Here is a 14,109-nt window from a genome sequence, read left to right as displayed (position 1 = left end):
TGCTCTCTCTCTCTCTCTCTCTCTCTCTCTCAATAAAATAAACTAACTAACTAACTAACTAACTAACTAACTAACTAACTAAATAAATAAATAAACTAAAAAGAAAAAAAGAAGAAACAAGAGGCCTAGTAGGCATGGTGTTTCTTTCTTAGTGGTAGTAGGTTCCAGATATACCAGCTTGTCCCTCACCTCAGATCTGATATGTTGACATGCATTGGAACTCTAGAAACCTTACTCAAGTTACAGAACTCTGAGTTACTGAGGGGTTTATTTCTTATGTTTTGTCATACATGTGTCTTACCAAGGTATCTAGGGTAGGGATTGGAAACAGTTTTTCTGTGAAGGGTCAGATATTAAATATTTTAGGCTTAGCAGATCATATAACATATATAACATTCTTTGTCACAATAGCACTACTACTATTCCTCCTTCTTCTTCTCCTCTTCTTCCGCCTCCTTCTTTTCCTTCTCCTTCTAACAATTCTTTAAAATATAAACAATCGTTCTTGGCTCATGAGCCATGTAAAAACAGGCTCCCAATAGTTTGTTGATCCCTGCTTTGGGCAATATTTCTCCAACTTTTTTTTTCTTTTAAAATTTCCACTCCATTTCAAGACTGCTACTTTTGTAAAATACAGCAAAAAATGAATAGCTAAAAAATAAAATTATAAACACATAGGGCATACAAGTTTAAATTTTTTAATATTAGGTTCAACAAATTATGCTATCAAATTTCTATATAATTTCTAAATACTTCGTTTAAATTTGTAATTATTTATTTTTGAGAGTCAGAGAGAGACAGAACATGAGTGGGGGAGGGGTAGAGGTAGAGGGAGCTGATAACTCTGAGCTGTCAGCACAGAGCCTGATGCAGGGCTTGAACCCATGGACTGTGAGATCATGACCTGAGCCAAAGTCGGACGCTTAATCAACTGAGCCACCCAGGCGCCCCTCTAAATTTTTATATCTTACTGTAAATTTTTATAATTAACCTATTGCATATTAGCGACAAATTGGTCTGCAGACTACACTTTGAGTTATACTGATCTAGGGTATTTGTTATTCCTTGCTCACCAGGTTGGTCTGCATTCAATTTAGTGAATTTACATCATAATCTGTGAAATGACCAGATGGTCAACTTCCATAGAACCTAGATTGAAACTGTAGACTGGAAAGTTAATGTATTCCTGAATGAAGGCAGAGGAAGTTTGTTGCAATTCCTTCATTTCTTAAAGGAATAGAGAGAGAAAAAATTGTACCAAATCACTAACTTCACATCAGGTATTAGCGGTTGTGCTGATTTGCTGGAACAGTAGCTGCTATTGGAGTCACTCCTTGATTAATTTATGATAATCCATTGTAATTCTCTAAGATTCATCTGGCTTCTGCATAGTCCAGAGAGGTGAGTTGATGTGGAGTTTGATAAGCATAACCTCGCCACCATTTTTCGTGTCCTTGACAGTGGCATTAATCTCTGTAGTTCTCCAGAATGCAGTATTTTGTTTGTTTGTTTTACCAATCCATGTCAAAGGCTACCCGTGTCTTATTTTCCTGTGCCAATGAGGTTTTTGTAAAATACAATTATCTTGCTTTTGGACAGGGACAGATCTCTGCTTATCTCTGGGAAATCTGAAGTCTGGTATTGACACTTAGGCAAGATAAGGATGAGATAGGCTAGGTAGTGATTTTTTAATGTGCTGTTAAAAGTGCAAAATTTCCTTGGTAGAGGCCAGGGCCAGTTTTTTAATGTTCTTTAGAGACATGCAGGTTGGATGACTTATGGCTGGTTTAACCAGTTGCATAACCTGGGTTTGTCTCTAGGATAAATAGGGCGTAGAAGACCCCTCTGGAAATTTTTGCCACAGCTCTCCTGAACTGAGAATTCTCATACATATCCAGACGTGTGGTGGCTCATAGTCCAGAAATGAGGCTCATCCTGGGTGGTTCAGAAAGGAACCTGAGTGGCTGAGCCTGCAAGTCTGTTGGCCCCCAATGCTTCCTGTGTTTGCTTCTTTTTTTTTCTCTGCCATATGCTTTGCCTTAAATATACTTAGGATGAGTGTACTCTTAAGAGTCTATTCAATTCTCCAAAGTTACATAACCTTTGTGGCATCATTGCTGTTTTTAGATTTAATCAATCAGAGAACCAATTCAGACCCTTATTCTTAGAACATTTTCATTTTCCCATACCAACATCATTCCAATCTTGATTCAAATAGGAGGGGAATGAAGGGGTTTAATATAAGAGCTAGGGCTTTATAAATGTAGACAGACTTATGGGAATAATGGTGAGGGAGGCTGTAGCCAAAAGGTCACAATTATGTGGGTGTTATTAGAATTGCTGTCATTTTCAGCATTTGTTGAGAAAATTCCCACCTATAGGGAAAAAATAGCTATTTGTATAATTTTGACTAAAAACGTTGATTACTAAGTCTTAAATATTCAGACATGTGATGTGTGGGATTTTATTTACAGTCTTGCTTAATTGTATTGACTCAATAGACCACATATAGTATCTTTATTATAGTATATTTGCATTTAATAAAATAGTTTCTTGATAAAACTGGAGAAGATTTTAAAGTTTATTTAGCCACATGATTAAAATAGGCATAAATAATATGTAATAACAATGGTTGTGTGGGATTTTCTGGGAATGAGAGTTTGTCTTTATCAAGACAAAGTTTTGGGTGATTTTGGACTCTTCCTTTTTACCCCTACCATTCAAAGATGTTTTGCTTTTATCTTGTATTTCTTGGTACGATTTTGTTTTAAAATTGCTTTCTTAAATTAAAAAAAAAAATTCAAAATCCACTGACATAACCCAAATCCTTATTTTATATTTGGGGAAATTAGGGTCTATAGAAATACATGAACTTTCTTAAGGCCACATAGTGAAATAGTGCAAAACTAGGAGTCAAACCCAAGTTCCTAGCCCCTGACTATGTTCTTTTCAGTCTTTTTACAAGCAGATAGCAGAGATCATTGGACTCTTGAAGTTCTTTGCAGAGAAACAGAAAAGGCTGTGATGGCTTATTTTACTTAAATTCAAATAGAATTTCATGTTAGTCAAATAATCTATATTATATTCTAGTATATATGAATAGAAGCTAATACCAAATACATACTGTCTCCTTCTCTGTCTCTGTCTCTCACATGCACATACATGCACAAAAATAATTTGAAATTAAAAAAAAATTATCTTTTTCCTCACAATTGCCTCCCTCAAGTTGGAAGAATACCATTTTAGTGGCAGGGTACCTAAGTATAACTGGAGAAATACCAAATTCATAGACACAGATGCAGAATTTGAGAACCTGGTGACAGTCCCTGTTGTCTTCCTCCCATATTTTTTAAGGCTCTGCCTCAAAGAGTTATAATTAATATTTTATATATTTAAAATCACATGTGTTTTATACAATCAAAAAATAATTATTTTATTTTCTCTCAGAAATCTTCAAAAATGGAGTTTTGAGATCTGGTGAGAGATTTTAAAATACATTCTAAAAATGTCTTCTTCAACAGCCCATCTCAGAGTTTGGCCTTCAGTTGAAAAGTTTAAAGATTCAGAGGATAGTGTTCAAGTGACCAGAAAACTGGGGATTTTTTTTTTTTAAGTCTGGTGTACTACAAGTCTGACATTCTTTCTGATGAATTAGTACTTCCTCCTAATCTAAAAAGAAGATTAAAGCTTCATGAATAGTTCAATTATATGTTGTGGGTTGAGTATCATAAACATTAATAGAGAGTTACCAGAAGCATCAAGATAAAAATGAACCCTTAGGTAGGTTGCATCAGGTGCTCTTAGAACAAATTCTTCCTGGAATTTAACCTCGTAAGGGAGACTTTTCTAGCTATTGCACTTAGAGTTAGGGTGTTACATGACAAGTCATTCCAGGAGAGAGATAGCCTACCATGTTGTTTGAGAGTTTCAGTGTATCTCCTCATCCTGCATCTACAATTTCTGAAAGTTACTTATTAAGTATTTTTCCATTGAAGTTAAATACAACTTTAACATATGATAAGGCTGTAACTGAATGGTGTTTTGACCTCCTGGGGTATGGTGACCAAGTAGTCAGCCCCCAAATACTGAAGAAACTATTCTGTGTGCCAGGCATCCAGGTGGTGACCCCAGGGGTGGAGATGTGAGGGGGTATGACTTTAGAGACCCTGGGGCTTTCAGAATATGTGATACAGTGGGTAAGGGAATACTCAGGATCAGAGATGCCTGGAAGTAGCCAGATTAGGAATTATTAACTGAGCAGAATCAAGCAGGTGGTGAAGGAAGATTTCCAAGTGGCCAGCCACTAAGAAAGGAACTTTTCCAGGCAGAACAAAACAAGGCATTAAGAGACATTGCAAAAAGTTATTCTTAGAAGGATCCTGGGAAGTCTTTAATTCAGTGCCTGGGATACTCTGAAGGGTAGTTAAAAAGAACTTCTTAGACCTGAGTTGAGATCAAAAGAATTTTATTTTCTTAGGCACCAAGGACACTGAGGAAATTAATTCTGGTCTCAATATTGAAGGGAATTAAATGTGGAAAATGAGAATGAAAAATAGTGCTAGATGTTGACCTACTGGAAGATGATGTGCAAAGAACCCTCAATATTTGAATTGATTCCTTAACACCAGAGAACATTTGGCCTAGAAAGTCAGTGTCTCTCACCTAATTGTTTGAAAATTCTATGCTGAGTAAGTAGATCATGATGCATAACTTCACCATGGCTGTTAACACTCCTTCCCACTTTCATGTCTCCATCTTTTCCCCAAGCAGGTTTTCATATAGCTGGCTTCTCTGAATATAAAGGGATCATAAAAAGTGAATTTCCTCATAGAGTTGCTAGATTAGGCAAGGAAAAATACAGGAGCCCAGTTAAATTTGAATTGCATATAAACTATCCATTTTTTAAGTATAGGTATTTCCCAGGCAACATTAGGAAGATACTTGTACTAAAAAAGTATGCATTATATATCTGAAATTTAAATGTAACCAGGTGTCCCATGTTTTATTTGACAACTTACTTCTTCAGCTTCTTTCTCAGCTAATGCTTTCTCTATATCGTCACCCATTAGCTCCTTTTTTGTCATTTCTCAGAAGATGTTACACTTTCTTTCTAGGACTGATCCATTGATATGCACTCTTGATTCCATTCATTTCTATTTTTTCTAGAAGCTTACTCTATCAGTATTTCCTCCATTTTGCACTTTAATTTTTCTCCTCTTTTATAATCTCCTGTTTCCTCCCTTTCCTACCCTCTCCGTTTGCTCCTTTCCCTCTATGAATAATACATCTCTATCCTAACACAATTTTTTCTTAACTGCTAAGCTGCTCAAAAGAATGATCCATACCAACTACTTTTTCTTCTTCACAGTACCATGTTTTGCATTATAATTTTGTAGTAATGTGTCTGATTCTCTAAGTAGTAATAATCCTAACTGTGGAGAAATGATTGTCTAGGGAGGGCAGTGTATTATCTAGAAGTTTATTTCTTAAAATTGCAGTTTGAGGCGAGGCCAGATGATAGTCAAGGAAGAAGTAAAGTTGAGAAGCAAAAATAAACACTGAAACAAATAAAAATAAGTTTTAATAAAAATTGTTACTATTTAATGAAATCTTTGGTCCATAGATTATTTAATCCTTACAAGAAGGGGTGCCTGGGTGGCTCAGCTGGTTAAGCATCTTGTTCCTAGCTCAGATCTTGATCTCAGAGTCATGAGTTCAAGTCCCACACTGGACTCTATGCTGGGCGTGAAGCCTACTTAAACAAACAAACAAACAAAAATTCCTCACAAAAACTACATATAATTTTATCTTACTCAAGATCACCCAGAGACTAAGTGGTGGAGCAGGCAATTGAACATAAGGATTTTGACTCTAAAGTCTATGGGATGTGGCCATGAGTAATCATCATGTAAACAAATTAGATAAAATAAATGCCTACCCAATTGCTTATGCCAATTTCAGTTAGTTCTTGAACTGTATATTCTATCATTAGCATGATTACTGTTTGCTCTGGTTATTAATTGGGTGCAACATAAGTGCTTAATTTTTTAATGACATGATTGCTTGATTGCTTGGAGGAAAGGCAGTTTGGATCAATGAAGACTAAAATTTGCATGTTACAGAAATTCCCTTTTATCTACAGTTTCACTTTCCATAGTTTCAGTTACCCATGGTTAACTATGGTTGGGAAACAGATGTTACTTCTTCTGACAAATTGTCAGAAGGTTAATAGTAACCTAACACTGTCACACTGCCTATGCCATTCACTTCTCTTGACCTCATCACATAGGCATTTTCTCATCTCACATCATCACAAGAAGAAGGGTGAATGCAGTATAGTAAGATATTTTGAGAGCAAGAGACCTCCCTCACATAAATTTTATTCTGGGATATGGCTATAATTATTCTATTTTATTATTAGGTTTTATTCTTAAACTCTTACTGTACCTCATTGATAAATTAGCTTACCATGGTATGTAATTATAGGAAAAAGCGTAGTATATATAAGGCTTGGTACTGTCTATGACTTTAGGCATCCACTGGGAGTCTTGGAATGTATCTCCCATGGATAAGAGGGAACTAATGTATTCATTTTCTGGATGACATTTTTAAATTAAAATTTAATGTTTATTTTATTTTTGAGAGAGAGAAAAAATGAACAGGAGAGAGGCAGAGAGAAAGGGAGACACAGAATCCAAAGCAGGCTCCAGGCTCTGAACTGTCAACACAGAGCCCAACATGGGGCTTGAAATCACGAAGCCTGAGATCATGACCTGAACTGAAGTTGATGCTTAACTGACTGAGCCACCCAGGTGCCCCTTCTGGATGACATTTTTAATTGCCTGACTGAAATAACAACTTGGACTACTGCAAGCATTTCTGAGTCTTCTTTAAGTAACCAAGATTCTGGTATACCCAGCAATTTAATGTATCATATCTGTGTTTAAGATTGTATTTAGACATTAAGTAATGGAAACATGCAACTGGAAGACATGGACCTGAGCATTCTTTTTGGTGACTGGCCATAGAGTGGATTTTCTATATTTTTAGTATTTTCATCTTCAAATTTAGTGTGATTTATTTCCCAGTCTCTTCCACCTCCAGTTCAACAAATATGTATTAAACACTTATTACATGCATAGCTATTTGGATTTGCAGTTGATAAAATAATAACAAAATCTCTGGCTTTACGGAAGTGGTTGGGAAAATGAAACCCCCAGATATACACAGGATGATGAAAACCAGTGCTGAGAGCCTGAACCAGGATGGCCAGAGTGATGCTGGAAGAGAAGGCTCCCAGGTGGGGGACATCATTAGAAATTGGTGACTAATTGAATATGGTTGTCAAGAGAGGGCTATATTGTATGAACACATAAAGAACCTTTGAAAAGAAAAAAAAAAAAGAGAAGGTGAAGAATGAAGAATAAAATAACATCAGCAACATCAAGAAAAAAGTTCGGGGTTACCTGGGTAGCTCAGTCAGTTAAGCCACAGACTTTAGCTCAGGTCATGGTCTCATAGCTCATGGGTTCGAGTCCCCTTGTTGGGTACTGTGGTGACAGCTCAGAGCCTGGAGTCTGCTTTGGATTCTGTGTCTCTCTTTCCCTCTCTGCCCCTCCCCCAACTCGCACTCTGTCTTTCTCTCTTTCAAAAATAAATAAACATTAAAAAAAAAAACTAAAAAAAAAGTTCAGACAGGCAATTATCGACTAAATTCAAACTTTTATTTCTGTTAATGTTTTCAATGTTAAAAGTCTCTTTTCAAAAATAAAATTTAAAATTGAATTGAGCCTCTGTAATCCTCTTCCCTTTCCAGGTTTGTCTTCTCATGTTCTAATTCTTGCTAATCATTTTCACATCAGTTTGACTGCATAAGAGAAGAATGTTCAAAACTGACATAGCAACTTTTGAGTTGGGAAGCATATTTTTATTGTATTTTAAAATGCAGTGAGAAGTGAATATTTTGCCCTTACTTAAACTCATACACAATTTTTGGGAAAAAATAAAGGAGTTTTATTTACATGCAAGGGTGCCAGATTTTTAAAAGGCAGGGGCCCATGAAAAGGGACAATACATGATATTTTGAGCTCAGATTATTAAATGGCAGTCCCAACTCCAGTTTATAAAATGTTTTGTTCAGGTATGACAGAAACCAATAGGTTTTGATAAACAAAAAATTACAGGTCTCCTTATTTTACGTGGTTTCAAAATCTCTTTCCAGTTCAGCAAATATGTATTAAACACTTGCTATGTGCATAGCCTAATTGGCCTATGGCAGATAAAATAATAGCAAATAATCTCACCATTTTTGAGATTCCCCTTTCATCTGCTTGCAAAAGCATATGTTCTTTTGGATATTTTCTTGTTCATAGATGGTATTAGGAAAGCCCTTCACCCACAGCCCATCTTGGAAAACAGTCTCTTTAATTGAGAAATGCAAAGCTTTTCCAGGCAGGCTGTGGAAATATTGTGCAAAATTAGATTTTTTTCCCCCTTTAAGTCCCTTCTTTTGGTCAGCCATTCATTTGAGGTGAAGATTTGACTAAATAAGTTTGCTTTGTGATTTTCCCATTCAGTATTGTTAATTTGATTTCATAATGGGTTTGAGGCATGTGGTTTTCCCACTTTTAGCTCTAGTGCATAAGCATGGATATTGGACACGAGCAAACCTTGTATTTAGCATTGTTATTCTCTAACTGGCTCCACTTCCCACTCAGTGAAATAACTTGTAAACCAAAGGCAGGGATCTTAGGTGATGCTAGGTTGTCCTGTGGTTACCTGATCAGTGATATGTTCACTTTTCTAGAGAGAGAGTGGTCAGACTAGCAGGAATATTAGGATGATCTTTCTCTCCATGTACATCATGGGTTCCTCCTTGAGAGACCAGAAGTATTTCTAGCACTGTGATTTTTTTTTTCATTCACAGCTTTACTGAGATATAGTTCATGCATCAGTCATACAGTTTACCTATTTAAAGGGTATAACTTGATAATTTTTAGTACATTCACCAAATAGTTGAACTGTCACCACGATTTTAGGACACTTTCATCATCACTAAAAGAAGCCTTATACCCCTTAGTCATCACCTCCTAAATCCTCCATCCACTCCAGTTTTAGGCAACCACTAATTTATTTTATTTCTCAATAAATTTTTATATTCCTGGATTTCACATAAATGGACTCCTATAGTATGTTGTCTTTTGTAATTGGCTTTTTTTTTCATTTAGCATGTTTTCAAGATTCATCCATGTTGTAACATGTGTCAGTATTTCATTGCTTTTTGTGGCCAAATAACATTCCATTGTACGGACATATCACCTTTTATTTATCCATTTATTAATTGATAGACATTTGCATTATTTTCACCTTTTGGCTATTATGAATAATGCTGCTTGCTGTTCATTACAAGTTTTTGTATGAATGTATGTTTTCATTTCTCTTGAATATATATCTAGGACTGGAAATCCTGGCTTAAATGGTACCTCTGTGGTAGATACTGTAACTGTCTACTCTTTGGATCATATTCTTCTTGAGGCTTTTTAGTTAGCTTCCAGTGCAATCCCTAATGGGTAGAAACTCATTGGAAAGAGACTTTATCTTGTATTAGGCCTATTTCCTTGAAGTTTAACAACAATAAGAGTAATTAAAATTAGTAAAATCATACCTCAAAGCTATATAAACATATGCCGATGTGTTTTCTAATAGGTCCAATCACTAGGTTAAAAATCATGGAAGGCGTTTATTGGGCTTTCTTTTGGAAAGCAAGCTTACATTCATTGTGCTGAGAATCTGTAATTACACTAATAATTATATTTCCCAACTCAGGAAAACAGGAAATATGTAAGAGCATAGCGTAGGTCAGAGAATTAAATTTGGTTTCATGCATGTCATGGATTCTGGTTTTGGTGGGTATTAGGAAAGTTTGTGGAATGGGTTTATGGGTCTTTATCTGAATTTTTATTGTTTTTGTTTAGAATATACAGCATATATCTATTGAACTGTTTGTTTATAGGCTAGAGAGAACTTATCTATCTATGGCTTCTTAAGAGGAAGGTAATGTAAAGGTACAGAAATTATAACCTAGCTTTATAGTGCGATTATAGTCTAGCTTTACTGAAAGACAGTTTACTCTGGGGGACCAACTGAAATAAAGTGGAAGGGTTTTATGTGAAAATAATGAAACTTGTATTTAATAGAGGTGTCAAGGTTTACCTTAAACTTTATACTAAGCTTATTTTGGGTGGCTAACATCATTACTGAAAAAGCTATTTGTGAATGTGGACCCTGGAGGAACCTATCTTGGGGTCCCATGTGGGACATGTGGTTAGCCTTTTTAATCTTCTTTGAGCCATCACAGGGCTTTCTCTTTTCCGATGCCCAAATTCTTTCTGGTTTCTTTCACAAGTTTCTTGTTAAGTATTAAAATTTATAGAGCAAGGAGGACTGATTTGGAAAAGGAAATTTGTTGTTTCCAACGATCTTGGCCATCTTCATTCAATTGTTTGATTTGTAATGCTGTGAGATTTTTTCCCTCTTCTTTTGTTCTTCTTTAAGAGTCTTGATAGTGCTTAGCTATTTGTGGTAATTTTTCCAGATGAGCCACTTGCCAATCTCAAATCTCCCAGTAATTTTCTTATTTCTGTTTCTAATACGTATGTGTACCAGAATATTATATAAAGGTATCAGCAAGACTTTTTTTTAAAAGTCATTGATTCAAGAACCTTTTACCTATAGTTTTGGATACTTATCCAGTCTTAATAAGGATGACATTATGAATGGCCTACAATAATTTTCTTTTGAAGCTAATTATTTGTTATATACTCATCCTCTGGTATGATGTTCATTAGGTTTCTATCTACTTTGGTTAGTCTTTTTTCTCTCTCTGATATTCTTAACGAAGAATTGATTAAACTGATGGAAATTTGGCAGTCTAGGGTATAGAAATATAACATTATTCTAAATTTCTGTGTATTTTTTGCCTGTATTCTATAAATTTGTGACAGTATTTAACTATGTTGTGAACCTTAGCATGGAGTTGAAGAGGTCAGCAAGTTTTTACTGGGTATTGAAGAGAAAGCTCTTTTTTGCTAAGGGTGGGATCAGCTATTAGAAAGGATATGAGATTTTGTGAGAGTGGAAAAGGAACAATGGGTGAAGTGTCCCTTGAAACTGCTATGGGTAAGGAAGCTGTGAAATAATTTCAAGTTTTCTTCATAAGAGCCTGTATCCTCAGCAAATGTCAAAGGAAGGAGAAGGAACACATGTTTGGTTTTTTCCTACATTTTCATTGTTACATTGAACAGGGAATCTTGTGAAAAGAAAAAAAAAAGCTACATGATACTCATGTTGATATAGAGAGGATTCAGTGTAGCAATCAAAGAAAGCAGCCCATTAGGCTATTGAGATTTTTGTCTTGAGTTCAAATTCTCCCCATAAGTGAAGGATTATGTTAAAGGCACAATTACTAACTATGGGTCACAGAAAATTTGGATGGTCTTAAATGAAGGAATGCCACTTAGTCAAATACATACTTGTGATTATAATGAGAGTATATTAAATGCTGGTCACTCTACCCCAAAATATGGCACCTTAGCATATTGAATATTTTAGGATGAAGGAATTTGAGAAACAGCATATGCGGCAGGAAGGCCTTTGTGGCCTCCCCTGGAAAGCAGATCCTAAAACCCTCATATGAGAGGTGCCTTTTATATCCCTAGAAGAAAGGAGCATCTTTGTCTCTGAAGACGAAGGGACATAGAGAGGAGTCTGAATAAATTGTGTCTTGCTAAGTTTCTTGCAGTTTGCCATGATTAACTCATACCCTTTGTCTTATCATTATCTTTTCATTACTTTCCACCCTTCATCAAACCTAGTGTGAAATCATTCAAATTTAACTGTTTCTTCTGGTCCTCATTTCCTTATGAATGCTCCGTTGTCACATAAAACTTACATTAAATAAGCTTGTATGTTTTTCTCTTGTTAATCTGTCTTTTATTATAGGTGTCCCAGCTAAGAACTTAAAAGGGTAGAAGAAAAAGATTTTGTCTTTCCCTACATAAAGAAGCAGAGGTTTTAAGATAAGATGGGGGGGGGGAGTGTATCTTATAATTAATTACTTCTACAAACACACAAAAACAAAGATATCTGTCAACACAAGAGATTTGGAGATTTTTTCATCAGCAAAATATAGTAGTATCTGTGGACATAGGACATAGGACAACTTTCCTTCTCAACCATATTGTTAAGACTGTAGCCCCTGTGACCTGGTTGTTAGAAAGCCTGAGTCAGAGGTTTTCTGGATTCCTATCATCCAAGTCAGACACATGACCAGAGCAAAGATAGGTACCACCTCTCAACACTTGTTTCTGGTGGAGAGAACCACATAGCCAAGAGATAAAATAATCCAGAAAATCAGAAAGCCATGAGCTAGAAACAATCTAGTCGCACCCTCAGGGATAGATGTGCTATAGCAATGAGGCAAGACTAACCAATGGAGACACTGACAGCATCTTGGGTCTAAGAGATGGTTGTCACTTTTCAAGAATGCAGGTTAATCAACTCCAGTGGTTTAGGTCTTAGAAGGACTTCTAGAACACTGTTAAAATATTTTAGAAAAAAATCTGGGGTTGGGGAGAGAATTTTTATTTGTATGCAAGTGATCTAAACTTTAAAAAGGGGCCCATAACATAGAATAAACAGTGTTCAGAGCTTACCTTACTACACAGCAGTCCCATTTCTGATTGGATAATTTGGCACAGTTCTGACAGAAACCATGAGTTCCTATCTACAATATCAAATACCACAATCTTTCTTGTTTTCTCAGGCAACAGTGCTTTGGGAAAGGTTTCTTCCATCCATGGCTACTTCTTTGTGTGGATTTCTTTGTAACTCATGGCTGTTATTCAGAAGTTTCTGCTATTCATGGCCTTTCTTGAAAAGTAAATCTTTGTTATTTTAGAAATGTAAATCTTTTCCTGAGTGAAAAAAGCATTTGGCTTGATTTGTGAAGTTTACTAGACTGAGTGCAAAATCTCTTTTGCCTTCTTCAGTATTCCTTTTATATTTTTTCCATCATTTCTCTTCCCTTGAGACTGAGAAATGTAGAATAGAATGTATTGACATGGGTTACAATTTTGTCCTGAGCGAGACATTTTTATAAGAAGCAGTACCTGGAAAACCAAGGATTATAGATAAATATTTGTTCCATGCCTAACATTTATAATATATTAAGATGGGGAATGTAGAATAAACAATGGACTGGGATTTAGAACATCCAGGATCTGGTCTTGGGTCTTCATTTATGAGTTTAAACTTGAACAAAACTCTTTTTGCTAAGTCACAGGTTCATCTGTAAGTAGGATAATGTACTCTTTTTTCTAACTCGAACAGATGGTTGTGAGATTCAAACACCTTGAAAACTAAATATAATAGAATATGAGTTATTATCACTCAATTAAAAATAAAAAATGACACTGCCAAGATAATGCATTTGTAGTGTTAATTAAAGTATATAGTGATACAGTTTATAAAATAGAGACCTAAATGTAAAGTAAATATATATACACAGATAGATAGATAATTAGTAACAAAAATTCATATCAAATCAGTAGAAAGATAAATTTTGCCACACAATTAGCAAATATTTTAAATTTATTATTTCTAGGGTGTCAGTAAACCTCAGGCCCTCACACAATGCTGGTAGAAGTGTAAATTTATAAACATTTCTGAATGGCAATTTGTAAGAAATAAAAGTCTTGAACATGTGTGGGCACTTCTGCAGAGTAATTAAGTTTCTGGGAATTTTAACTATGAGAAAATAAGAAACATGCAAGATGAATGTGTAAGTATATTAACTTTAATATTAGAAGTAATTGCAAATGGATAAGAGAACCATTTATGTAATCAATAATAAATTAAAATGCATCATGTATTCAGTGGATATCATCTACTCTCATTCTTTTTCATTTTATTTATTTATTTATGTTTGACAGAGCAAGTGCAAATGGGGGAGGGGCAGAGGAAGAGGGAGAGAGAGAATCTTCAGTAGGCTCCATGTTTAATGTGGAGCCCTATGTAGGGCTCAAGAAATCAAGAATCGGACAGACACTT

Source organism: Felis catus, chromosome A3 (assembly GCF_018350175.1).
Source record: "Felis catus isolate Fca126 chromosome A3, F.catus_Fca126_mat1.0, whole genome shotgun sequence".
Taxonomy (NCBI): Eukaryota; Metazoa; Chordata; class Mammalia; order Carnivora; family Felidae; genus Felis; species Felis catus.
This window is presented reverse-complemented; position numbering follows the sequence as displayed.